We start from the raw sequence: 14,526 nt of genomic DNA, 5'->3' as shown, positions 1-14,526 counted from the left end.
TTTTCTGGAAGTTTCGGGGGGTGATTCAGATTTCTCTTGGCACACTGATTAGAAGACGTACATGTTGCTCACGTGACATTTACGTCATGAAGCTCAGTTTGAGTCTGCGCAGTACGCCCGACCCCCAGGAAGTGCGTGCTTCTAATTGACTTCACTTGTCTCCGTTGAATCCAATGGGGTTGCTGTGTCCATTTCTTTTACTGTCTATGGTCATGCCTCAGACTAAGGGTGCTTTCACATCTCTAATTCGGTTCATTTGGTCTGAACCAAGGGCAAACAATTATACATCGTAGCATTTTTCAGCTTTTTTTGGTTCCTTTTCACACCACACTGATTGCTTTGGTCCGAACCAGTTGAAACGAAACAAAATGCAGTCACATGACAACGTCCACGTCACTCATTGGCCATGACATATTTCCTAAACTGCTTTTCGATTGGTCAGAATTTAAGTGCGGGAAAATTCCAACATAAGAGGGAAAGCCAGCAAACAACATGGAGACAACACAACTATGGAGAGAAGACTGCGCGGGCTGGTTTTGTCCCTGGCCATAATCTAGTACATTGTTTGTATACACCACAATATGCAAACTCTACATTTCTATAATGAAGCACGGATGCGGCTTGAAAACAATGTTCTAATGCACTGCAAACGGCGAGCAGGAATCGCTCGTAACTTCAAGCGGAGGCGTGCATTAATTCTTCTTAACTCTGACATGCTCATGGTCATCTGACAAAATTTCTATGAGCACAACACAGCTGACTACGGCAGCTGGTTTAGTCCAAAAATTATCAGTACTTTTTGCAGTTGGGTCTGTTTGAGGTCAGATCACGTTAAACGGACCATAAACGGACTGCTCCAGAGTTCGTTTGTAAGTGTACCGAGACCAACTCTTCAAGCAGGTCTCGGTACGCTTGTTTGGTCCGTCTTTGGTACGCACCCGAGTGCGATTGCTGCTTTCACACCTGCCCAAACAAACCGCACCAAAGGGGGAAATGAACTCTGGTACGATTCAACCGAACTAAATGAGGCAGGTGGGAAAGCACCCTAAAAGGCTTCAGTCATCATCTGATGCCTTTTTGCCTGAGTCCGTTTCGTCTGATGCCTAATTGTATGAGACCTGATGTCGTTTTTCCTGAGACCTGAAGCTTTTCAGTCAGAGACTCAATGCCGTTTTGTCCGATGACTGAAGCCTTTGAGTCTGAGGCATGACGCCTTTTCATTTAATGACTGAGGTCTGAAGATGTCCTAAAATGTACACCATACAATGGCCCCAGCACCCAAAGGAGTAGGGATGAGGTGACCAGACGTCCCGTTTTTCCCGGGAGTCACAATTAGTTGTCGATTAACTTAAAGTTAGTAAAAGCGATATAGGCAGAATCAGTGTTCTCTCTCTCTCGCACGTTTCCACTTCCTCAGTTCTCATATACAGCGTGATCAGTTCTCAGCACTCAAATACACACACAACAGTCCAAATGTTTATTGTGTAGAGTATCTCACGTAAATACTTTAAGTTATGGATTAATGGACGTGAACAGGTGGGTGAAAACTGCATGTGTGTCAGTATTTCATGCATGCCTTCCGTCTTAAAAAGACAGCCTTCCAAATGAAATACCCATGTCATTAATTTTAACCAATATAAGACGTTGAATAAATGTATACATGTTAAGTAAAACCTACAGCATCTGAAAAATAGGTTTCATTTGTATCTCTATTGTATTTGTCTTATTGTGCTTCTTTAAATAAATATATATATACGTACATTATATATATATATTTTGGCTTCATTGATTTGATCTAAAGAGAGAAGAATTCATGATTATTTTAATTTGAAAACTACATATAAATTAGCTACCAAAATACATTTTGGTAACTACAGTTTGGCTAAAAGTAGTGACTGAAAGTTGACAAAAATGCAATGACTTTTTGTCAACTAAAACTATGAAAGACTCTGTTTCAATACTCTTTGGGACTAAATTGGTCCACTTTCTAGTAAACTTTGAGTACACAACTAGTTTACGTCAATATTTTTAGCTTATACTGCAACTATACTAAAAGTGAACTTACAGGTACACTGATAGTTTACTAATTAAATACTTGTAGTAGCATTTTTAGTATACTTTGCAGTATAGTATCATTGAGAAAGCATTTGAATTATTGCTTGGGCACTTAAATAAATACTGTGCTATAAGCAGTGTTGGGAAGGTTACTTTGGAAATGTAATAGGTTACAGATTACAAGTTACCCTATTTAAAATGTAATAGTAGTGTAACTTTTTTAATTACTTTAATAAAGTAATGTAACTAATTACTTTTGAGTACATTTTGATTACTTTTATAAATTTCTAATGAATGTTAATTTGCAACTGTTAATCATCTTCAACCATTTTACACCATGCAGGTTTAACCTTACAGTAGTGCTCAATACTATCAGACTTTCACCATCCTTCATCACTTAAATTAAGATGATCACATTTGAACACATCCACCACACAATCAGACTTTACTTAGAGATTGATCTGAAGTCCAAAGCAGATTTAAAATCAAAAGAAATAGTTTATAGATACTGTTTTTGAAACAAAATCTTTGCATAACTACAGGCATCTAACTGCATCTAACAATGGTTTAATAAAAGCATATACATCAACTCAAATACGGTTATCTAATAAGCATGTGTCCTATTTTGTGTACTAAACTCCTGAAACATTGGTGTCTTTTTGAAACACTGCTGTCTCTTTGTATATGATATGATGATAGTTTCTCAAAATAAGTAAAAAATGCTCATGAAGTGACTGTTCTAGAGATTAATTTCCATGAGGGGCGGACTGGGGAAAAAAATAGGCTGGGAAATCTCACACTCATACACCCACAACCCATTCTGAAACATGGACAACCCTATTTTTTTTTTTTGGACCTGACATGAAAAAGATTTGAATCCTTAGGTTGGGGGACTTGCAACGTAATTAAGAGTTCTCTCCTGAACTGCACCTTCACTTCCATTATCCATCCATCTCTCTCATGACTTTAATACTGAAGATTTTTATTTGACTTTTACCATGTTTTGTAAGTACAATTTTGTTTTTTTGGCAAATGAATTACCACTTGTATTTATTTTTACTACAAATTCCATAATTAAACCACGGTTAGTGCCATATACCATAGGCTATATTAATTTTCCTAAGGGTTGTGTTTTTGTATCCACTAGCTCCCCCTAAACCTATGATAAAATATGATGATTTGTCTGCTAACTTACTACTGTAACATTACAAAAGATAATAATGACGTTGTTTATACAGTATTTTGAGTGATTGCGAGCAATGTGCTGCTGCTGCTTGACTAAGTAAACAAAGACAAAACTACATTAGCATATTTACAGATGAAACTGACCTGCACCTGAAACCCTGAACAGAAGTGTCGCTTCTCTGCTCCAGCTGTGCGCTTACACAGTTCACTCCGGTCTCTCTCTCTCGCATTGATTACTCTGAGTCTGATCCAAACCGTTCGGCGGAGGCGCGGAGAACCATTGCCAGTCACGACTAACCGATTCATGATTTATTAGAAATTTAATTATCGAATGGCGGATTCGGAAATAATAGCTTTAGTATATTCGGCCTGCAATTATACAATAACACTATTAAAGTAGAAGGCCAAATCGTCTGCCAGGCCACCGGGAATAGTCCCGGTTCTCCCGATGTCCAGTCAGCGCCTGATTTCCACAGACACGCAGAAAGTGCAGGATTCATATTCAGTCTTTTTGCGGCTTAATATTCACAGACATCAGTCCATATCGGGTTTTGATTCAAGTGTACTGACCTACTTTTGATTTATTCGTCCAAAATGTGGCATATTGCGTCCGCGTTATAGGCTGAATTCCATTTTTATGACTGGATTCTACGAATGTGTTTTCCGCGTCTCGGAGATTATGGGCCATATGTCTTAGTGCAATTTGGGAAAGAAATAAGCTGTATGTGGATGTGTGTAAATATTCAAATGTAATCCTCTTTGTAATCGTTACAATTTTCATAAGTAACTGTAATTTAATTACTCATTTTTTCTTAGTAACTGTAACTGATTACTGTTACATTTATTTTGTAATTAAATTACGTAACGCCGTTACATGTAACTAGTTACTCCCCAACACTGGCTATAAGAAATACCCTCTTAGTCTTCTCTTTTCTATGTATTTGTTGCCACTTTTTTGAATGAAATTACAATGCCAGTTTGTGCATTTGTTGTACAGATATTTATAATAAAGTTAATGATGGGCAAAAGTGTTGCAGAATACAGTAATGAAACTGTAAAATTACAGAGCACTGCTGGAAAACCTGCTGCCAGCATTTTACTGTAAAATTACAAAAAAGCCGTAATTCAGAATACAGTAATAAAACTGTTAAATTACGGTACACTGCTGGAAACCCTGCTCCATATTACCATTTAATTTACAAAAAAAGCTGTAATTCAGAATAAAGTAATAAAACTCTTAAAATACAAGTATATTTCTTAGAAGTACATAAAGCAAATTTCTGAAAAGTACATAACAAGTAGACTAAAACATTTAGTTTGAAAGAAGTATATAGCACGCTTGAAAAAAAAAAAAGTCTTATTCGTAAGGGTAATGAAAATTGTGCAGCTAGTGTAGCTGTGTTGTCATCTTCTCCAAGTATGAAGGGCATTTTCTCAGTATCACTAAGTTCAGTAAATGATGGTACCACATGAATCATGTGATTCCTCTGTTTTCTGGTTTAGGTTTGATCCATTGAAAAAAGTTTCTTCACACCGTTCTGCATTCTAGGTTATAAAAAGATAAAATATAAAAAATAAACAATATTTAAGAAAAATGAGCAATCTTTAATAGCATTGCAAGAAACAGGTTAGCAACTATGGTTTTGGGAAAGGCACCCCTGATCTAGAAACTCACTTCACTTTCCTGCAGAGACCTATACCTGTCGAGTTTGAGGAGGAAAAGGCGGATTAATACTTTCCAATATTTCCCAAGTATAGGTCTCTGCAGGAAAGTAATGGGAGTTACCAGATAAGGGTGTTTTTAGACCATGATACCTGATTGGCTGACATCATAGTGATGGTAGGTTTAGGGGTGGGGTTGGGTAAGCAGGATCATTTTGATAGCATGATTTAGAAACACCCAGCAAACTGGACTGCAGTACCCATTTTAACCACTAGCTGTCTACTCTACTACTTTTTTTTTTTGCAATTATCCTGCTCCTTGTTAAACTTAAATACAGTGAGTTTATATCTGTAGTCTCATATTCATTGTAATCAAAGTCTGTTTGCAACAGCAGCTGGAAACCACCATGACTCAATGGCATAAAAAAACACACTTATAACATACTCAGATTTTCAAAACATTTTTCATCAATAATTAAAGCAAGTGTGTCAATTAAATTAAAATATATCATATTAAATGTTTACATTAGTGTGTTGATATTAACACACATTTATGTCTGCAAGATGTATTTTAATGATTGCTTCATCTGGAAAATGTCTGCTGTACAAAAATCTTATAGACATCTTTAATACACCGGTTTTACATACATTCTAAATCATAAACATCTAAAAGACATTTTCTAAATGTATATTTGGCATCTGATACTGAACATCTCAGAGCCATATTGCAAATGAAAGAACCACTTAAAAAAAACATCTTTCAGATATAAATGCAGACATCAAATAGACTTTTCCATGATGTATGTCTGCTATTAGTGTATAACTCATAGATGCCCATTTGTTGTGCACCGAACAATCATGTTAACAAGCTCAAACTTCACAGCTCGGCTATGAAGTTAAAAGAAAAAAGTCAAACGCCATCATCTTTTACAACATGAATATAAGGATGAATTTGCATTTGTGGAGGTATCTAGATCTGCTGTTTATATCATTTTATGATATAATTTTCACATTACTCTTTATAAAACCCTTTAAAAAAACACAATCAAATCAAAGGAATGGTAAGTAGTGTTCAATTTACTCTTATTTGCATATTGCATGAATCATGAATTTTATCTGTGTCATTGTAGAAAGAGAAAAATATTTATGGTCACCCAGGAGCTCAGCTGAAGCATATCAAAACAAAAGAGACTGGTTCGGTCGGATTACTGGATTTTGTTGAGTGTACATGCTTCAATGTAACAGTCAAAACAATTATATTCAAAAAGCACAATAAACAATATTATAAAGAAGAGTTCAAAGAATTATTCTAACAATATAAGGCTTACATGTTCTCTTTGTGACCTATATTGATCTAGAATTTGAGAGCTATAACCAAAAAAAAAAAAAAAACTCCTGCCAGCCTGGTGTAAATCAGAATCATAAAATCAGAATAATGGAAATCAGGTTATGTTTTGGGCCACACTATCTATGAAACAAACAAAAAAAGCACCCTCTTACTTAAATAACTTAAAAAAGTGTGCAGCCATCCCAAATAAGCAACCCATTCTCACCCCAAAGGCGTCAAAAACCGAAGAATGGTCAAGCGCCCCTAGCGTCACTTTTCTGACGCACTACGACCTTCATTGCTTTCAGTGGGAAACTTTTGGCGTCAGAACTTCGACGCGAGGACATGAGATGTTTATCGCTATGAAATCACGTCCAAGAAGTCTCATTCAGCACACATCGCAATACTTGCTGTCAGTTCCACAGTTTGGGTGAGTAGTCGTATATATGCTCTTTTAATGCCTTTTATAAGATGTATTCTGTCTTCTTTATTAATCAGATTAGCGCCATATGTTTAATCGCTGTATTATATCGGTCATCCGCGGCTGTCTGTGAGTTTCATTGCGTTTAAATAAATGAACACAGCTGCTAACTATGCTAACTGGGGTGATTAAACTCTATCGGTCACGTGACGTGCCATAGACCTTCGATCCGATTTATATTAATTTCAGGTTCAATGATGTTGCATTTGTAGTAAAATCATGGTAATCACGACACTTACAGTAGTAATAAATAAAATGTGAAGTTAAAACACAGTTAACGGGACATTTACCATGTTTTTACCACAGTAACTGTAGTTTTACTATGGTATATTAGTAATCAATACAATAATCACTAAACCAGCTATGTTTGTATCACTGTAATGTTAGTGTTTTTATGTGCTTTTATATGACAGATATCACAGTAATCATATGTTCTGTACCATGCTTTTAATACCTTTTAATGTAAATCCAAAAAAAATAAAACATTATAAATAAATAATAAAAAAATGTATTTTTCCATCTTGCAGTTCATTCATATCAGTTTATATCTAAATATTTTGCTCACAGATCATTATTAACATTCTGTATATAATTCAATTTTATTTTCTCTCCCCTTTTTTATTATTTTTATTTTTATTTTTAGCTGAAAAGACATAAAGGCAGTCAGTCCAGTGGTGTTTCTGGAGAGGTATTCCTCTAGAAATGGAGCAGACAGAAAGCTGCAGAGACAGACATTTGCAGCAGTAAGTCTGTGATAGTTTGGCTCTTTTATCAAACATTCTTGCTGTTATAAATTGTACAGCATTTGTTGTTTCTTAAACTGTTGCACTGTCCAAATACCCACACTTGCCATCTTTGCACTTGACCACTTGATTACTTATTTGACGTCTTTCCTGTATTTGGCCTAGTGTTCGAGTGTGCATGATGACCACAAGTGTGTGTCGAACTTTTCATGACCTGATGACTGTGTTTCCCAATCCTGGTCCTGGAGAACCCCAACACTGCATGGTTTTGGTGTCTCTCTTATCTGACAAACACACTTTTGAGGTCTTGGAGTCTACACTGATGAGCTGAATCAGGTGTGTTTGATCAGGGAGACATCGCAAATGTGCAGTGTTGGGGTTCTGCAGGACCAGGATAGGGAGCCACTGCCTTATGGGACACACTTATGTGTTTACAGAGATTTTTAATATCTAATAATTATCAATATTTCACATACTGTACATTGATCTCGGCAAAAAGTCTGACGATTTACTCCAAAACATGATGTATGATGGGGTACACTAAGCGTTGAATTGCGCTCCGGAGCAGTATTGGAGAGGTTTAGTGTGTGTTAAGGATGCTGTGCTTTGACATTATTAAGACCGGGGACAGTCTTGTGCACACACTGTCACGTACACACACTCTCAAGTGGCCAAGACTGCAAGTGTGGGTATCTGGACAGGGTCAAAGTCTTTAAAATGATCCCTAAACACAGTCGCACATCACTTGTATGATATTGTACAAGCCCCAGGACTGTCTCCTCTGACACAATCAAAAGAATTCATATGACTATAGCTTGCTATTAATTACTTGCTTTTAATAATGAATGCATTTAACATTTAGTTATAGAGCATCTTTACAGAGGCTGCTTTTATGGTCTAAACAAAACCCAGTGTAATGTATAAGTTGAATGTAATGTAATATTTCCTTCCTTTCTGTTTTACAGGATTGTTTGCAGATAACACTGTAGTTCTCCATCATGCAGAAGGACTCACCTCGTTAACTCTTTATCCCCCGCACACACAGAAATGGTCCCTGGATCAGTGATTAGACTTTGCAGTGGTTTGATTTTTGCAAAAGATGTAACTTTGTTTTAATTATAAGCTCATATTGAATACATTACAGAACCGTGATGAAAACAATAGTTAAAAATAGTATTTTTCGCATTGATAAAGCATATATAAGATAAAGCTCTTTTTCAAGCTTCACATAGTAAACTTTACTTGGTGTCTTAATAATGCTTTTATCATAAAAAAAGCATCAGTTCTCATCAGGAGTTTTAGTAAAGGAGATATTCATACACAGTCATCCCCTAGTTCCAGTCATGAAGTGAATTCATGATGTTATTGTCAAAGGTAGCAGGTGTTTGTTTTCCTGAACACTTTCTCTGTCTTCCATTGTTCGGACAATCAGTGTTTATTTGATGCTGTGCTGATAGAGTTTTTAGATGATATTGCACACTTGATTTGCATGTCTTCATGATGTTATTTTGTGAGTTTGAAACATTTACATTGTGTTGTATAACATTTTGGTCAGCTTTTTCCAGTGTTCTCTGAAAGACATACTGTATTTACTGTTTTGTTTTTTAATAAAAGCATTTTCATTTGCATACTGAAAATAGTTAACGTTTACAACATAACTGCCTTTTTATTCTTAATTTGGGTACATCTTTAAATGAGTTTGACATATCAATAAATAATGGAAGATCCTTACAAAATATGCATGTTCATTATGCTTTATGTATTTATTTGTTCATTCATTCATTCATTTATTCTTTCTGTTTTTATCCCTAGAGTTCAAATGGTAGAGAATGGTAAATCACAGAAACACAATTTAATGTGAACAATTGTAACTTTAAAACACAATGTAATATACAATGTAAGTTTTAGAAGCACATCATTTGATTAGTAAATATATTTTTCTTTGGTCAAAAAAAAATTAAATCTTAAAAAATCTGTTTTATATTTAATGAGAGGAATCTATCTGTTGGATACAACTGCGACTGCTGGGGATGTGCACGTCAATATTGCCCAATTTTTGTCAAGCTGAACAACAGAGGAAGGTGTAGACGTTAATAAAACAGAATCTAATAAGTAGCAAATATTATCTATTGTTAACCGAATCTATCCCTTCAGCCGGATAACGAAAGACATCTGTCATAAATGGATAAGGAAGTGTGACGCCGCTGCTCAACTTTGATGTCATTGGCTGTGAATTTTCAGGACAGTCTGTTGTTGGACTATCTTTTAACCCATATTAAACAGCGCATCATGTTAAAAAGTATGTTTTGCTGCTATCATCACATTAGTAATATATAAAGTCAACAATGAAGTGTCGCTATCTTGAGAAAAATGATATCTTTAGCGAGATCCTATCCCTAACCCTAAGCATAACTTCAATGAACTACAAAAAACAGCCCTCTAGTGTTGCCTTTCCATAGATAGAACGACGGAGGCTTGTGGGTAATGTAGTTTAAAACTTTTTATTAACGAAACAAAATTAATTATTTATTTTAAGGAAAACTGGATATCTAAATATGTTCAATGTGCAAACCTATATGATATATTTGAGAGGCAGGCTGAAATGTGGTATTTTACAGTGAGCAATATTTAAAATGCCTTTATGACAGCTTTCCATTTATTTCTGAAAAATGAGCTCAACATTATTTTATCAGCATAGCATAAGTAGTAATCCTGCTGATTTTCGCTTTGATACGTTAATTGGACTCTGATTTACAGCCATTTGAAATGTACAGTTTTGGGATCTTCCAGTGGGTGCTACTGGGCCCCTGGGGGTAGAAGGGCAGTAAAACCTACATATATGTGTTCTCCTCATCATGGACAACAAACTGAGCTGAGTCACATTTATATCTGACAGTTTTCACAGTCCTCTGTTTTCTATTCTTACATCATTACTAGTATACCTTTTGACAGGACATTGTGAGGCCATCTGATGAAACATGGAAAAATTTGAAAATTATTTAATAATGAAAATAATAGATTATTTCTTTGATTTTTGAAGTAAATGGCAATAAATATAATGGATGAACCTGCAACAACTTGCCTTTATCTATTCCTCACTGTAAAGCAGTAATCAAGGACAATTTATACTGTGATACTTCACTATTACACAAGGACAAATTCATGCAGTGCTAAGAATACTAATATATATATATATATATATATAAACTAATGAGCAAAAATCAGTGTAAAAATGTCCTCCTCACCCCCGTATCTTCCTCATGTGCTGGACATCAGTAATGTGCTTGCTCTTGGTTTGAATACAGTACAAGATCCACGTTGATCATTCCTGCTGCTATTCTCAGTTATCCCTCAAGTGTTTGTAACAATAAAGCCCATGGCACCATCTTGTAATGCAAAATAATTAATCTTGTAACTCCCTTTATTTCACAAAAAAATTGCATATTTGTTACTAAAATATAAAAAATAACTTTCTGGTGTACTGATGTCCCAGATGTTATTAATCTGATCAAAAATGTTTATGACTTAAGTAAAAAATAATCCCAATAATTAATATGTAGTTTTTCCAAGTCTAAAATAAACACATATGAGTCTACCTAGTAAAATGACGTGTTTACCAAGAATCTTCAGAACACAATATTCACCATTTTCATTTTATTGAAGCATAGACTATAAAGTTGATAAAGTAGCATCAAGACAAATAAGATTCAAGGAAAATAATTATCATCAAAAAGACATTAACCTCATATATTAATCAGTTCACACAGATGAGTGATGAAATGTCCTTAAAAGTCACACAGTCCCATCCAGTCAACTGTGATAAAGATCATGTGATACATATAAGACATGTGATACTGTTTCAGAAAATAATGATTCCTTATCATCACATCTAAACTGGTTTCATCTCCCCATCGTGATCTTCTCTTGTGTCTGGAAACAGTTTGTGGTTGATATCCAGCACTGATGTGGTGTAGCTTGTTCTCAGCCAGAGGATCTCTCGGTCCTAAGATCCCAGACCTGGTCAAAGTGAAACAAACAATCCAGATGAAGTTGTTTAATGGACAGAGAGCTCAGCTTATGTTCTGTGTGATTGTAGCAGTGTGAGCAACTATGACACTTGTAGTACTGTACACTTACCATTCTTCAAGCTGCTTTAAGACCTTTAGAGAAGCTTTTTCTCTGAAGACAATTTACCACATCATCTTCTTTCACTCCTTTCAAGAGCATCACTTGGTCAAAACCCCTCACTTGGCTGATGAGATCATCTGTACAAATTAAATTACTGCAATAAAAATTTCATTCTGTAAGAATTAAGAAAAAGTTACAGAGGCAAGGGTCTTGTTCATGAGACTGCATTAGCATGTGTAGTTCTCAGAGACTCTAGAATTCATCTATTGTTGCAGTAAATGTGTCTTTCTTCCTCTAGAATCTTTCTCCAAGGTTCCTGACTTCTCTCACAAATGTGTTTTAGTCTGTGCAGTGTAAGTTCTTGCTTTAAACCAATCAACTATCAATCCACAATTTATAACACAACATTTACAAAACAATGAAATCATTTCAATTGGTGTTTATATAAACTAAACCAATTTCATGACACTTGTCTGCTTCTAAAACATGTGGTGTGTTTTTAAAAACATAAGATTAAAAATGTCCAGTCACACTTTGCTTACATGCTGTAATTGTAATAGTATAAAAAAAAAATCAAGGCTGACATGACCAGTCCCGTGAGAGATCATCATAAAGTGCTGTAACACATAACACAGCATTGCTTCAACACACACATACCAGAGGACTTCTGGTTGTTTGAGCTCAAGATGGCCGTCTTCATTCCTCATCCTGGGCAAATCATTTCCTTGGTCTTCCTTCTCTTCTGTGAAACAAGATAATCTCTACTTACTCTGTGTGCAATTAATATTGCTCATTAAACATTTAATTAAGTTAATTTAAAATAAGATTCAGACCAGAGCATTTGAGGAGTAAATGTTGATTCAAAAAAACTGTAAACAAATGTACCTGGGAAGAGCTGATCATGGCAAGATTCACTGAGACTCAGTAATAGCTCTTTTAGTTTTTAGGAAGGTTTGTGAGGGTTGGCTCACCAAAAACTTCTAAAAAGAAGAACAGCATTATCTGCAAACAATCCTGTAAGACAGAAAGGGAGTAAATATTATTATGTGCAACTTATACATTACACTGGGTTTTGTTTAGACCATAAAAGCAGCCTCTGTAAAGATGTTGTATAATTAAATGTTAAATGCATGCATTATTAAAAGCAAGTAATTAATAGCAAGCTATAGTGATATGAATTCTTTTGATAGTGTCAGATGAGACAATATCATACAAGTGTTAAACTGAATTATTAAGACTGTGATGTGCGACTGTGTTTAGGGATCATTTTTAAGATGTTGACCCTGTCCAGATACCCACACTTGCAGTCTTGGCCACTTGAGAGTGTGTGTACGTGACAGTGTGTGCACAAGACTGTCCCCGGTCTTAATAATGTCAAAGCACAGCATCCTTAACACACACTAAACCTCTCCAATACTGCTCCGGAGCACTATTCAACGCTTAGTGTACCCCATCATGCATCATGTTTTGGAGTAAATCGTCAGACTTTTTGCCGAGATCAATGTACAGTATGTGAAATATTGATAATTAGATTTTAAAAATCTCTGTAAACACATACAGTAAGTGTGTCCCATAAGGCAGTGGCTCCCTATCCTGGTCCTGGAGAACCCCAAAACTGCACATTTGCGATGTCTCCCTGATCAAACACACCTGATTCAGCTCATCAGTGTAGACTCCAAGACCTCAAAAGTGTGTTTGTCAGATAAGAGAGACACCAAAACCATGCAGTGTTGGGGTTCTCCAGGACCAGGATTGGGAAACACAGTCATCAGGTCATGAAAAGTTCGACACACACTTGTGGTCATCATGCACACTCGAACACTAGACCAAATACAGGAAAGACGTCAAATAAGTAATCAAGTGGTCAAGTGCAAAGATGGCAAGTGTGGATATTTGGACAGTGCAACAGTTTAAGAAACAACAAATGCTGTACAATTTATAACAGCAAGAATGTTTGATAAAAGAGACAAACTATCACAGACTTACTGCTGCAAATGTCTGTCTCTGCAGCGTTCTGTCTGCTCCATTTCTAGAGGAATACCTCTCCAGAAACACCACTGGACTGACTGCCTTTATGTCTTTTCAGCTACAAATAAAAATAAAAATAATATAAAAGGGGAGAGAAAATAAAATTGAATTATATACAGAATGTTAATAATGATCTGTGAGCAAAATATTTAGATATAAACTGATATGAATGAACTGCAAGATGGAAAAATACATTTTTTTATTATTTATTTATAATGTTTTATTTTTTTTGGATTTACATTAAAAGGTATTAAAAGCATGGTACAGAACATATGATTACTGTGATATCTGTCATATAAAAGCACATAAAAACACTAACATTACAGTGATACAAACATAGCTGGTTTAGTGATTATTGTATTGATTACTAATATACCATAGTAAAACTACAGTTACTGTGGTAAAAACATGGTAAATGTCCCGTTAACTGTGTTTTAACTTCACATTTTATTTATTACTACTGTAAGTGTCGTGATTACCATGATTTTACTACAAATGCAACATCATTGAACCTGAAATTAATATAAATCGGATCGAAGGTCTATGGCACGTCACGTGACCGATAGAGTTTAATCACCCCAGTTAGCATAGTTAGCAGCTGTGTTCATTTATTTAAACGCAATGAAACTCACAGACAGCCGCGGATGACCGATATAATACAGCGATTAAACATATGGCGCTAATCTGATTAATAAAGAAGACAGAATACATCTTATAAAAGGCATTAAAAGAGCATATATACGACTACTCACCCAAACTGTGGAACTGACAGCAAGTATCGCGATGTGTGCTGAATGAGACTTCTTGGACGTGATTTCATAGCGATAAACATCTCATGTCCTCGCGTCGAAGTTCTGACGCCAAAAGTTTCCCACTGAAAGCAATGAAGGTCGTAGTGCGTCGATATTTCGACGCCA

General features: G+C 35.6%; 1 long non-coding RNA gene across 1 annotated transcript; it reads right to left on the bottom strand.

The window, feature by feature from the left end:
- Nucleotides 1–11,092: 11,092 nt before the first annotated feature.
- LOC132126658 (uncharacterized) lies at nucleotides 11,093–12,574 on the bottom strand. The gene is made up of 4 exons (XR_009427434.1): nucleotides 12,467–12,574; nucleotides 12,239–12,323; nucleotides 11,591–11,718; nucleotides 11,093–11,470 (listed from the first exon to the last, which is right to left on the bottom strand). It is a non-coding gene; the product is annotated as an uncharacterized LOC132126658 (long non-coding RNA).
- Nucleotides 12,575–14,526: the final 1,952 nt, after the last annotated feature.

The sequence above is a fragment of the Carassius carassius genome, chromosome 1, assembly GCF_963082965.1.
Source record: "Carassius carassius chromosome 1, fCarCar2.1, whole genome shotgun sequence".
Lineage (NCBI taxonomy): Eukaryota > Metazoa > Chordata > Actinopteri > Cypriniformes > Cyprinidae > Carassius > Carassius carassius.
This window is presented reverse-complemented; position numbering and strand designations above follow the sequence as displayed.